We start from the raw sequence: 13,826 nt of genomic DNA, 5'->3' as shown, positions 1-13,826 counted from the left end.
GGTTTGCCTTTACAACGAGATAGCGGGTATTGCACTACTTCAAATAAATAACGCTTCTCTGGTAGAGAAGACTACTGTTATTTATTTTCAGGGGATACCACCACCCATGGGGATACCATGCATTACCAGGATACCTGCCCACTCACTGATGATGAAGCCAAAAATCTTCGAAACGACTGTCTGGGTGGTGGTATCCCCTGAAAATAAATAACGGTAGTCTTCTCTACTAGAGAAGTGTTATTTATTTGAAATAGTGCAATACATGCTAATCTCGTATTTTCTTATACATTTTCTATATTTTCTTATAAATATAGAAAACAATGGGCCCAGTACTAAACCCGGGAGGGACTCCACTAATAACTTAGTCCAAGAAAAGCAGTCTCTGTCTTTTCCCAATCAACCATCCATTGGAGCAATATGGCCTTAATGCTATATTGCTCCAATTTGTATAGCAGTCATATGTATAACAGTATCAAAGGTTTTTCTGAAATCCAAGTATACAATGTGAAAATTATTTTTTGCGTGTAGTTCCTCTATTACTATGTCATAGTATCTAATCAGACTGGCCCGACAAGGTCATCCCTTAACAAATCCATGCTGTGAAAGCAGTATAACTGCATTAATGTTTAGATGATCCTGCATTACTTCTTTAACCACTGGCTCCATTATTTTTCCTGAAATAGAAGTCATGCTAAAAAGTCTGTAATTACTTATGTCTCCCTATGATCCCCTTTGTTGTTGTTGTTGTTTGGTTTTTAGGAGCATTAGCAACTAAGGTCATATTGCTCCGGGGATATGCGGTGGTCATTATCTGTCCATTCTACATCCTGTCTTTGGTGGCTCATGGGCTCTAACCCCTGTCTAATCAAGAAGCGTGTGCTATGCACTGCTGCTGCTCCTGGCCACGGAGGCACCTTCCCCTTTGTGAAATGGAGAGGCATTTGCACATCAGTCCACAGGGGCCTTCCGAATCCAGAAATGCTCTCATAATCATGGCTAAAGGTTTGCCTACATCTTTTGCTACCTCACTTAATACAACTGATAGATCCCATTCAATCCCATGTGTTTTTCTTAAGTTTTGCTTTAACTCACTTCTAGCAGTTCCATCAAAAAAAAAAATCTCATGGTGAATGTAGAAGCAAAATACCCATTCCATTTGTCTGCAACCTGAGCAGGATCAGCAACAGTTACTCCCTCCATATCTAGTGAAGCAAAAATGATTCAACCCTTTCCTTTTATACTGTTTACATAGGTAAAGAAATCTTTTCTGCTTTTCTTTGCAAGAGACTTCTTAAAATATACCTTAGCTTGCATAACTTCTTTTGTGACCTGATTGAAGATTAGGTTACTCAATTTTCCTGAATTTTCATGAATCCAAACAGCTGAATTGGAAAAGGAACTTTCTAAGTCAGGAGAAAACATATATATATATGTATATAAGTTCTTTTCAATGTGTCCTATTACCTAAATTGACTTGATATATATTATTATGTTTATTAATTGTTTTTTTATTTTTACTTTTGCTTTGACTAATTATCATCCTTTACTAGGTTTGGCTTCGTGGACCAGTTATGGCTATTATAGGGTTAAGTAACTACCAGCTTATCCTATATGAAATATTTTACTAATTGTACTTAAACTATACAATAAATAAATAAATATGTGTTCTCTATAAGAAGAAATATATAGAGAAAAAAATTATATAAACTTGTATACATTTTTTTGACAAAAGCCTTTCGTTCCACCAATTCAAAAAGGGAATCGAAAGGTGACGAGTAATTAGAGACTTCTTAGTTTAACTTCTTTTCCGAGGAAAATAATAGTTAATAGTTAAAGTAATGCAGGACCATCTAGACAAGACTGCAGTTCTACTTCAGACACTGCATGGGTTTGTTAAAGGTAAATCTTGTTCGACCAATTTGATTGGATACTACAATGTGATCACAAAAGAAATGGATGCAAAAATTAATTAAGGTATTATAGCAGTGTAGCATCAAGGACAAATTGCTCCCCCAAAAACTTCCTATTTGGCATTTACTTTTTTAACATTAAGCTCCACTCAGAAAAACTTAAAAATTGTCTGAGTCCATTATAATCACCTTTGAGAAAACAAAATTCCTTCCCTTTTAACCCTTGGCAGAAATTATTTCTCTGAATGAACCCTACATAAATACTACTATGATCACTGCCACCTAATGGTTCCTTTACATGTGATGAACCATTTATAACAATCTGAACATGAATACTGCTCTTGTTGCTTCTTTAATATGTACATAGAAACAGTTATTAGTAAATCCAGAAAACTTTCATAATATTCATAATTATCTGTAATAGATTATGCTCCTACTCTAAATGAAAGATACAGTGAGTGGATAATGAAAAAACCTGACATGAAAGTAGTAGTTTTTGTAATGACTGTATGATGTATTTATGAATATGCAGGATGTGTTTTTTTTTTTTTTTTTTTTTTTGTTTCTTGGAAACAGTAATGTGAAGGAAGACAATAAAAGCCAATGTTTATTGAGAGGATGTAAAAGTTACATGTAGAAATGATTGACCTGTCCGAATTTTGAAGAGGTCAAATTGTTAGTGCCCTTTTAGTAGGGACATCGGTGATATAACTGCTGATGTGTTTAATGTATCTAGAGCAACCTATCGAATGATATATCTACATTCACTGTGTATGGAAACACAATCTGATAGGGTAAATTATGGCAGAAAATTGAAGCTGGTTAAAAGAAATATCTGGGCACTGAAAAGGAAATTGTATACGGTAGGACCAACTGATGATGTTAGCAAAAGCAAATTCAAAATGGGAAGCATTCAAAGACTTAATCTTGGAAACTACTAGGCTTTTCATACCAACAAAGAAATATTGTTCAAGATTTAGGCCTAAATGGATGTCAGATGAACTAATTAGACAGGTGACAGAGAAGAAAAATGTGTGGGATACATATAAATTAACATGTGACACAGAAGCCGATGATAGATATAAGCTGGTCTGTAACCAAGTTACAAAGGAGGTTAAACAGGTGAAAGCAGGTTACAAAAAATCTTTGGCAAAGAAAAAACAGCAAAAAAAAAAAAAAAAAAGTGCTTTACTTATGTAAACTCTAGAAGGAAGGGGATGAATCAGATTGGTCCACTTGATATCGATGGTTCAACTGTTGATTATCCTGCTCAGGTAGCTAACAAACTAGAATATTTTGCATCTACATTCATACATGAGGAGTTATTCAGCGAGGGGAAGAGGTGTATTCAACTCTGACAATATGCTAGATAATCTTGTAATAACTGAGAGTAAAGCAGAGAAATTGTTGAAGATAAACATAAGAAAGGCACCTGGGGTGGATGGAATCTATCCAGTTATATTAAAGGAGGCAGCAAAGGAAGTAAGCAAACCCTTAGCCATAATTATGAGAGCTTCCCTGGACTCAGGGGAGGTACCCATGGACTGGAGATTGTTGTTTGTTATTTGGTTTTTTTAGGAGTATTAGCAACAAAGGCCATATCGCTCTGGGATATGTGGTGGTCATTCCCTGACCTTTCTGCATCCTCCGTATTTGGTGGTCATGGGCTCGAACCCTGGTCTAATCAAGAATTGTGTGCTATGCACTGCTGCTCCTGAGATGTGCAAATGTGATCCCAATCCACAAAGGGTGGCACAGGCAATTACAAACCTGTTAGTTTAACTTCTGTTCCAGGGAAATTAATGGAGGCACTGGTTAAAGAAGCATTGCAGGATTATCTAGACAAGACTTCAGTTACAGCTCTGACACAGCATGGGTTTGTTAAAGGGAAGTCTTGTCTGACAAATTTGATTGGATACTATGATGTAGTCACAAAGGAACTGGGCGCAAAGAATAACTTTGATATCATATATATGGATCTTAGAAAGGCCTTTGATACTGTTGCACATGGAAGACTGCTGCACAAATTGGAGCAGTGTGGCATTGGAGGCAAATTGCTGCTATGGATAAAGGGATGGTTGAGTGGGAGAAGACAGAGTGGTAATCAATGGACACTGCTCTTCGTGGACTAATGTTATTAGTGGAGTCCTCCAGGGTTCAGTGTTGGATCTATTGTTGTTTTCTGTATTTATAAATGATATTGATATATCAGGCTTAATGTCCAAGTTTGCAGACGATACGAAGGTTGGCAGGGTTGTTAATGACAATAATGACAGTACACTGCTGCAACAGGATCTAGAAAAGTTGAGCAGATGGGCTGAGAGATGGCAAATGAAGTTTAACATTGATAAATGTAAAATACTACATATGGGAAGCAGTAATACCAGAGTAACATATCAACTCTGTGGTACCACACTGCCAGTGGTAGAGAATGAAAAGAACCTGGGGGTAATTGTGCAGGCAGATAGCATTAGCATTAGTAGAGGCATATGATGCAAGAAAGCAAGCTTATTCAGCATCAGCCAAAAAAAAAAAAAAACCCTCTCCCATTTCACCCCTCCGTTCGTTCGAAATACCTGTCCAGTTGAGCTTTAAATTTGTTTAGGCTATCAACTTCAACAACAAGTGATGGAAGTCGGTTCCACCAACCAACCACCCGCTGGCCAAAGGCAAATTTCCGCACATCTATCCGACATCCGTCCTTCCTTAATTTGAATTTATGCCCTCTGAGGTGATTATTCTGAGAAAGATGAAGAATCCCATTGACATTGAGCATGCTCAAACCATTCAAAGCCTTATACACCTCTATCAGATCACCTCGCCGGTGCCTAGTCTCCAGACTCTAATTTGCAAAACTTAAGCCTTTCTTCGTAAGAGCAACCCTTTGTTCCATTTACTAATCTTGTTGCCCTTCTCTGTACCCGTTCCAGCAGCTGTACATCCTTCTTGAAATGAGGCCTCCAGACCTGTATACAGTACTCAAGATGTGGCCTAACCATTGCCTTATACAAGGGAATAATCACCTCCTTATCCCTGCTAGAAAAATTCCTGTATATCATTGACAAGACACCATGAGCTACTCTTGCAGCTCGTCTGCACTGCTCAGAGAACTTCATATCTGCCTGCACAATTACCCCCAAGTCCTTTTCATTCTCCACCACTGTCAGTGTAGTACCGCAGAGTTGATACATTGCTCTGGGGTTACTGTTACCCATATGTAGTACTTTACATTTGTCAATGTTAAACTTCATTTGCCACCTCTCAGCCCATCTGTTCAACCTTTCCAGATCCTGTTGCAGCAGCATAGCGTCAGTAGTGTCCTTAACGACCCTGCCAACCTTTGTATCATCTGCAAACTTAGACATTAAACTTGATATCCCATCATCAATATCATTCATAAACAGCGAAAACAACAATGGACCCAACACTGAACCTTGAGGAACTCCACTAATAACATTAGTCCACGTTGAGCAGTGTCCATTGATTACCACTCTCTGTCTTCTGCCACTCAACCATCCCCTTATCCATAGCAGCAATTTGCCTCCAATGCCACACTGCTCCAATTTGTGCAGCAGTCTTCCATGTGCAACAGTATCAAAAGCCTTTCTAAGATCCAAATATATAATATCAAAATTATTCCCTGCATCCAGTTCTTTTGTGACTACATCATAGTATCCAATCAAATTGGTCAGGCAAGACCTGCCCTTAACAAAACCATGCTGCGTCTGAGCTATAACTGAATTCTTGTCTAGATGATCCTGCAGTGCTTCTTTAACCAGTGCCTCCATTAATTTACCTGGAACAGAAGTTAAACTAACAGGTCTATAATTACTTGTGTCAGCCTTTGACCCTCCTTTGTGAATTGGGGTTACATTTGCACATATCCAGTCTATGGGTACCTCCCCTGAGTCCAAAGAAGCTCTCATAATTATGGCTAGGGGTTTGCATACTTCCTTTGCTGCCTCCTTTAATATAACTGGATAGATCCCATCCACCCCAGGTGCCTTTTTTATGTTTATCCTCAACAATCTCTCCTCCACTTTCCTCTCAGTTATTACAAAATCATCCAGCTCACTGCCAATGTTTAATTTACCTACATCATTCTCCTTCCTGAATAACTCCTCATGCGTGAATGTAGATGCAAAATACTCGTTTAGATTGTTAGCCACCTGAGCAGGATCCTCAGCTGTTGAACCATCAATATCCAGTGGACCAATCTGATTCATCCCTTTCCTTCTCGAGTTCAAGTATGTAAAGAACTCCTTTCTGTTTTTCTTTGCATCCTTTGCCAAGGATTTTTCGTAGTCTGCCTAATCTCCTTTGTGACTTGGTTACAGACCAACTTATATCTATCATAGGCTTCCATGTCACCCATTAATTTGTATGTATCCCATGCATTTTTCTTCTCTGCCACATGTCTCATTAGTCCATCTGACAACCATTTAGGCCTAAACCTTGAACAATATTTCTTAGTTGGTATGTAAAGCCTGGTAGCCACCAAGATTAGTTCCTTGAATGCTTCCCATTTTGAGTTTGCTGTTGGTAACATCATCAGTTGGTCCCACTGTATAGAATTTAAATACTGTCTCAGACCATCATAGTCGCCTTTACGAAAACAAAAACCCTTCCCTTTACCTCTGATGGTAGTTACCTCCTTGAGTAAATCCCACTTCAACACACTGTGATCACTGCCACCTAGTGGTCCATTTATCTGCAGGTTCTTAATGCATGAAGAATCACTACTGATAATCAGATCAAGAGTATTGCTCCCTCTTGTTGCCTCACGAACATGCTGATGTAGAAAACAATCATCCAATAAATCCACAAAAGCCTTGCTAGTGTGTGCGAGTGACCAACCCACAAATTCCAGTCAATATCTGGGAAATTAAAATCCCCCATTATAAGACTCTCTGATTTACTGGCCCACTCTATTTCCCTGTACAATATATTATTATACTCATCAGAGTCATTAGGCCTATAGCACACTCCTACTCTCAATTTTGATTTCCCTATGCTTATGTCACACCAGACTGACTCGACACTGCCCTGTCCATCAATGTCAACTGGCTTCACTTCCTTTGACTTTATGTGTTTCTTAATTAATAGCATAACCCCTCCTCCCCTCCTGTCCTGTCTATCCTTTCTATATACATTGTATTCCCCAAATTCCAGTTCCGCATTACTTATATCTGTGTGACACCACGTCTCTGATATCCCAACAATATCTGCCTTTGATGTTTTGAGCAATACCTCAAATTCATTTACCAAACTCCTAGCATTGGTGTACACGCAAGTATACATGCACCTGTTTCTATTCTTAGCTACCCTAACACAACCCATGTGTTTACTTGTAACGCAATGACTACCAGCAGTCTCTGAAATATCCTGCATCTTGTTTTTCAGACTTCTGCTCATTTGAATAGAAGCAGTGCAAGAATCACTTCCACCTCTGCCAGTGGCTACTGTCAATCTATTAGTCCTTGTATCCCCCCCAACTAGCAGTTTTCCGACCCACCTAACACTGCCTTGACAGCATCAGCAAAAATTCTTGCACCCTTTCTATTTAAGTGTATCCCATCCCTGTAGAAGCAATCTCTCCTGTTAACAAGTACAGTCCAGGCTGAAAAAAATTCTACCCCTTGAGCCTTGCACAATCCCTCCAGGGCCGAATTGATCGACAAGGCTCTCATCATATACTCCCTCCTATCGTGTCTGGGCAGAATTGCAGACACTTTCAAATTCAACCCTAATTCACGGCTTTTTTTCAACAGTGACCTGTACTTGCTAAGTAATTCCGCCAGTCTCCTACTCTTAATATCATTTGTGCCAACGTGTACAACTATATCACCTTTTGTGCCCTTAAAAGATGATATCCGCTCTACAACGTCATCAACCTTTGCCCCTGGCAGACATACCCTGGTCCTATTCCACCTATCCTTTTTACAAAGTATGTTCCCCGTTTCCCTGACAATAGTCACCAACAACTACTAGTTCCTGTGGGACCAGCGCATTCTGCCTAGGAGGCTGCCCCTGTGTTGCCTGATGACCAAGTGCAAGCTCTGGCGTTGATGTGGGCAGCTGAGAGCTTGATGGGCCCCTCAATTTATTTCCTTCGAGGGCATCCACCCTGTCCTTCAAGGTCTCATAAAGGCCCATAACAACGCTGAGTTGTCGCCTGATTTCCTTGCACTCCTTACATCGTGCACACACAAAGACATCCCCCCCTTGGCAGTATCATGTCCCGTACCCGACTGCTCCGCAAACATCAAGCAAACAGTGCATTTTAATAGACTGTGATTCAGAGGGCAACTGCCCCCCTCAGTTCTCCCCTGAACCACAGCACTCCCATTAGCTTGAGCCTTTTGCTTTGCTGCTCTGGTCAGAGTCATGATTCCAATTTAATTCAATAAAATTTAAAACAAAAATTAAATCCTTAAGTTATATCCCAAAACAGTTATGTTATATATATATATTTTTTTTTCGGTATCTAGTGTTCCCTTTATACAACTTCCGTATCACGTGTACCACTATAGTTATGTATTAATTATTTGTTACGATTAAGTCGTTTTATATATATATATATATATATATATATATATATATATATATATATAGAGTTAAAAATACAATTTAATTGACAATAAAGTTTATCAAGATTAATAGATTTACTGATTAATTGACAATATTATATTATGCAGTATACTACACTAAGCTTATGCTATCGTGTAAAAATGGCGGGAATTCACGAACGGTATTTCTACGGACTCGTAAGTATTGATTAGCTTCGAAATCTCGCTATCTCAATTTAGAATAAACTAAGGATCCTGACTAGGTCTATAATCTACTTATAGAAGATAATTTGATATAACAATTGGTTAATAAATCGACTAAATTTGGTTAAAAGACCTCTCGTTCAATTTGTGACACGTGGATTTGATACCGTTACCGATACTAAGTAATATCTACGAAATCTCTGTCTAAGTTAAACTTTAAACTAAGTATCGTAACTAGGAATATAAAGCTACTCTAGAAAATAAGTTAATATGACAATATAAAATTTTCTGAGCAGTGCAGATGGTCTGCAAGTGTAGCTCATGGTGTCTTGTCAATGATATATAGGAATTTTTCTAGCAGGGATAAGGAGGTGATTATCGCCTTGTATAAGGCAATGGTCAGACCACACCTTGAGTACTGTATACAGGTCTGAAGGCCTCATTTTAATAAGGATATAGAGCTGTTGGAATGAGTACAGAGAAGGGAAACAAGATTAGTGAATGGAACAAAGGGTTGCTCTTACGAAGAAAGGCTTAAGTTTTGCAAATTAGTGTCTGGAGACTAGGCACCTGCAAGATGATCTGACTGAGGTGTATAAAGCTTTGAATGGTTTGATCATGCTCAATGCAGATGGGAATCTTCCTCTTGCCCAGAATAATCACCTGAGATGACATAAATACATGTTGAGGAAAGATGGTTGTAGGATAGATCTGCGGAAGTTTGCCTTTAGCCAGCGGATGGTTGATTGTTGGAACAAACTTCCATCTGTTGTTGTAGAATTTGATAGCTTAAATAGATTTAATGCAGAACTTGACAAACATTTGGAGTGAGTGGATGGGTGAAATAAGGGTTTTTTTTTTTTTTTTGGCTGAATATATATAAGCTTGCTTTCTTGTATCATGTGCCTTTGCTAATGCTGATTGTAGCCTGAAAATATAAAACTACAACTCAAAAATAACTGCAGAACTTAATGTGACTCTTAGCAATCCAATTTCTGACACAACAGTTTTGTGAGAATTTCATAAAGAAATTTATGGCAGAGGCAATTATTACTTGTTACTGATGGTAATGCTAGATAGAGGATGCAGTGGTGTAAGGAGCAGAAAAACTGAATGCTTTATGATTGGAAATATATCATATTTTTAGATGAATCACCATTCACACATTTTTTTAACATTAGTGAGAGTTTGTTTGGTGAATGCCAAAGGAAGCACATCATCCTGACTGTCTTTTTTGGCAGCATTACCTTGGTATTCTTCGAGTCCTATCATCACCTCAAATGGGTTAATTACTGCCACTCATTACCTTATTTTTCTGAGTGTCCATGTTCATTCCATGGTACAAACACTGTTTCCCACAAACAATTCCATGTGTCAAGGTGATAATGCTTCCATACACATACACACAGCCAGATGTGTCAAATCTTGGTTTAACGAAACTGAGGCTAAACATCTTCCATGGCCTGCACAATCACTGTCACTGTGGATATATTTGGAGAGGAGAGTGAGAAGCACATTTTGTGCACCTTCATCGCTCAAGAAGCTCGAAATGTTCCTCCACGAAGAATGGTCCAATATTCCTCTTTAGACAGTTCAAGATTTATTTGAATCTATTCCATGTAGAACAAGCTGTTTTAAAGCAAAGGAGCAACCTGACACCAATTAGTACATATATGAAAGTAACTCTTATCAAAAGTGTTTTCATTATTTTGTCTACACATTGTATTTATGCAGCATTACCTCAGCAGTAAGTTAAGGTAGCCACAAGTAATTAATCTCACAATCGATTCTCTTTTTTAAAGAATATATGTAAACTTAAAATAAATGGGTTATGAATTAACTTCATTAACTTCTTTTGAAGTTAATTCATAACCCATTATGAAATAACTTCGAAAGATCTTCAAATAGATATTTTATTTGTCAAATATACAACTACTTTAGTTTCTGCAAGCAGACTTTGGAATCTTTTGTCATTTTAAAACTACCTCTGGTCTTTAATATACAGGCACTCCCCGACTTACGGAAATTCAACTTTATGTAAGTTTTTGCCGGCCAATGCAAACTTAATAAAAATGTGGAAACTTATTTTGCATCCATAAGAATAAATGGAGATATCGTGAAAAGATCATAATGTGAACCCAATAGCACTTTTTTTTTTTTTTTTGGTAATTCACTCCAAGACCATAAGTTGAAAATTTTACTATATAATAAGCTATTTATCTCTCTAAAAGGTCATTTTTATAAAGTAAATTGTTATCATAAATTTGATTATAAGAATCGATTTTGAACGCTTTTGTGATATTTTTCTAAAACATACTTCTGGAGGTCACTACCATAAAACAATTTTCACTCTCCAGTTCATTGGGCTTTTCTGTTAGTGCATATAATTATAAATGGGTAGCAAACTATCTTATTGCATTTGCGATAATCCTGATAATTGGAATCGTGTGGGTGTTTATGTTATTATGGTGAAATGTGTTTCCCCTTCACTGAAATCTTCAATCATATAGAAAACATAAATTTTCATAAACTTCTCTTCATTCCTATTTACTTATTACAATGGTGAAGGGAAAGCCAAAGGAAAGTACAAGTGGCAGCAGTGCTAGGAAATGGAACAAAATTGAGTTAGAAACGAAGATGAAAATGATTAAGAAGTAGGACAAAGTGTCATCCATTGCATGGGAATTAGGTCTCTCTGCTTCAACAGTGAACACTATTTTAGAAGACAATGAGTATAAAAGAACATGGTAAAGGATCAATGCGTTTAAGATCAACAGTGATCACAAAACATGATCAAAGATGGAAAATCAGATTCAGAAGCGAGTGCCCCTGAATTTAATGGCCATTCAAGCAAAAGCAAGAAGTATTTATAAAGATATTAACGATAAGTACGGCAAACCCCAAGCCAAGTTCGTGGCAAGCAATGTGTGGTTTTTAGCATATGATGCAAGAAAGCAAGCTTATGCAGCGTCAGCCAAAAAAAAAAAACCACATGTTCCCATTTCTCCCCTCTGTTCTTTCCAAGTACCTGTCCAGCTCAGCCTTAAATTTATTTAGGCTATCAACTTCAACAAAGGATGGAAGTCTGTTCCACCAACCAACCACCTGCTGGCTAAAGGCAAACTTCCACACATCTATCTTACATCTGTCTTTCCTCAATTTGAATTTATGCCCTCTCAATTATTCTGAGCAAAAGGAAGACTTCCATCAGCATTGAGCATGCTCAAACCCATTCAAGGCTTTATACGCCTCACAGGTGCCTAGTCTCCAGACACTAATTTGAAAAATTTAAGCCTTTCTTCATAAGAGCAACCCTTTGTTCCACTCACTAATCTTGTTGCCCTTCTCTATAATCGTTCCAATAGCTCTACATCCTTCTTAAAATGAGGCCTCCAGACCTATATACAGTATTCAAGGTGTGACCTGCCCATTGCCTTACATAAGGGGATAACCACCTCCTTATCGCTGCTAGAAAAATTCCTGTATATCATTGACAAGACACTATGAGCTGCTCTTACAGACCGTTTGCACTGCTCAGAAAACTTCATATCTGCCTGCACAATTAACCCCAGGTCCTTTTAGTTCTCTACCACTTCAGTGTAGTACCACAGAGTTGATACATTGCTCTGGGGTTGCTGCTTCCCATATGTAGTACTTTACGTTTGTCAATGTTAAACTTCATTTGCCACCTGCCAATCTGCTCAACTTTTCTAGATCCTGTTGCAGCAGCGTACTGTCATTAACAACCATGCAAACCTTCGTACTGTCTGCAAACTTGGACATTAAGCTTGATATACCACCATCAATATCATTTATAAATACAGAAAACAACAATGGACCCAATACTGAACCCTGGGAGACTCCACTAATAACATTAGTCCACGATAAGCGGTGTCCATTGATTACCACTCTGGCTTCTACTCAACAATCCCTTTATCCATAGCAGCAATTTGCCTCCAATGCCACACTGCTCCAATTTGTGCAGCAGTCTTCCATGTGCAACAGTATCAAAAGCCTTTCTAAAATCCAAATATATGATATCAGAGTTATTTCCCTGCATCCAGTTCGTTTGTGACCACATCATAGTATCCAATCAAATTGGTCAGGCAAGACTTTCCCTTAACAAAACCATGCTGTGTCTGAGCTATATCTGAAGTCTTGTCTAGATGATCCTACAGTGCTTCTTTAACCAGTGCACTCCATTAATTTTCCTGTAACAGAAGTTAAACTACCAGGTCTATAATTATTTGTGTCAGCCTGTGATCCTCCTTTGTGAATTCGGGTCACGTTTCCAGTCCATGGGTACCTCCCCTGAGTCAAAAGAAGCTCTCATAATTATGGCTAAGGGTTTGCTGCCTCCTTTAATATAACTGGATAGATCCCGTCCATCCCGGGCACCTTTTTTATGTTTATCTTCAAAAAGTTCTCCTCCGCTTTCCTCTCAGTTATTAGAAAATCACACAGCTCACTGCCAGAGTTTGACTCACCTCTGGCATTCCCCTCTCTGAAGAACTCCTCATGGGTGAATATAGATGTAAAATAGTCATTTAGTTTGTTAGCCACCTGAGCAGGATCATCAACAGTTGAACTATCAATATCCAGTGGACCAATCTGATTCATCATTTTTCCTTCTAGAGTTTACATAGGTAAAAAAACATTGTTGTTTTTCTTTGCATGCTTTGCCAAGGATTTCTCATAATCTGCCTTTGCCTGCCTAATCTCCTTTGTGACTTGATTACAGACCAGCTTATATCTATCCTAGGCGTCCATATCACCAATTAATTTATATGTATCCCATGCATTTTTTTTCTCTGCCATGTATCTTATTAGTTCATCTGACATCCATTTAGGCCTAAACCTTGAACAATATTTCTTAGTTGGTATGTAAAGTCTAGTAGCTTCCAAGATAAATTCTTGGAATGCTTCCCATTTTGAATTTGCTGTTGGTAACATCATCATCAGTTGATCCCACTGTATAGAATTTAAATACTGTCTCAGTCCATCGTAGTCACCTTTACAAAAGCAATAACCCTTCCCTTTATCCCTAATGGTAGTTACCTCTTTGAGTAAATCCCACTTCAGCACACTGATCACTGCCACCTAGTGGTTCATTTATCTGCAGTTTCTTAATGCATGAAGAAAC

At 38.1% G+C, this 13,826-nt stretch overlaps 1 protein-coding gene across 1 annotated transcript in view; it reads right to left on the bottom strand.

Annotated features, from left to right (window-relative positions):
• The window catches only part of LOC150089347 (lon protease homolog, mitochondrial-like), a 441,356-nt gene that overhangs the window by 376,751 nt on the left and 50,779 nt on the right, over positions 1 to 13,826 (bottom strand). The gene's annotated exons all lie outside the window — the stretch shown is intronic.

Source organism: Mastigoproctus giganteus, chromosome 2 (assembly GCF_048544385.1).
Source record: "Mastigoproctus giganteus isolate SK-2022 chromosome 2, ASM4854438v1, whole genome shotgun sequence".
Taxonomy (NCBI): domain Eukaryota; kingdom Metazoa; phylum Arthropoda; class Arachnida; order Uropygi; family Thelyphonidae; genus Mastigoproctus; species Mastigoproctus giganteus.
Note: the sequence above shows the minus strand (reverse complement) of the source record. Positions and strands in the feature narration are given on the sequence as shown.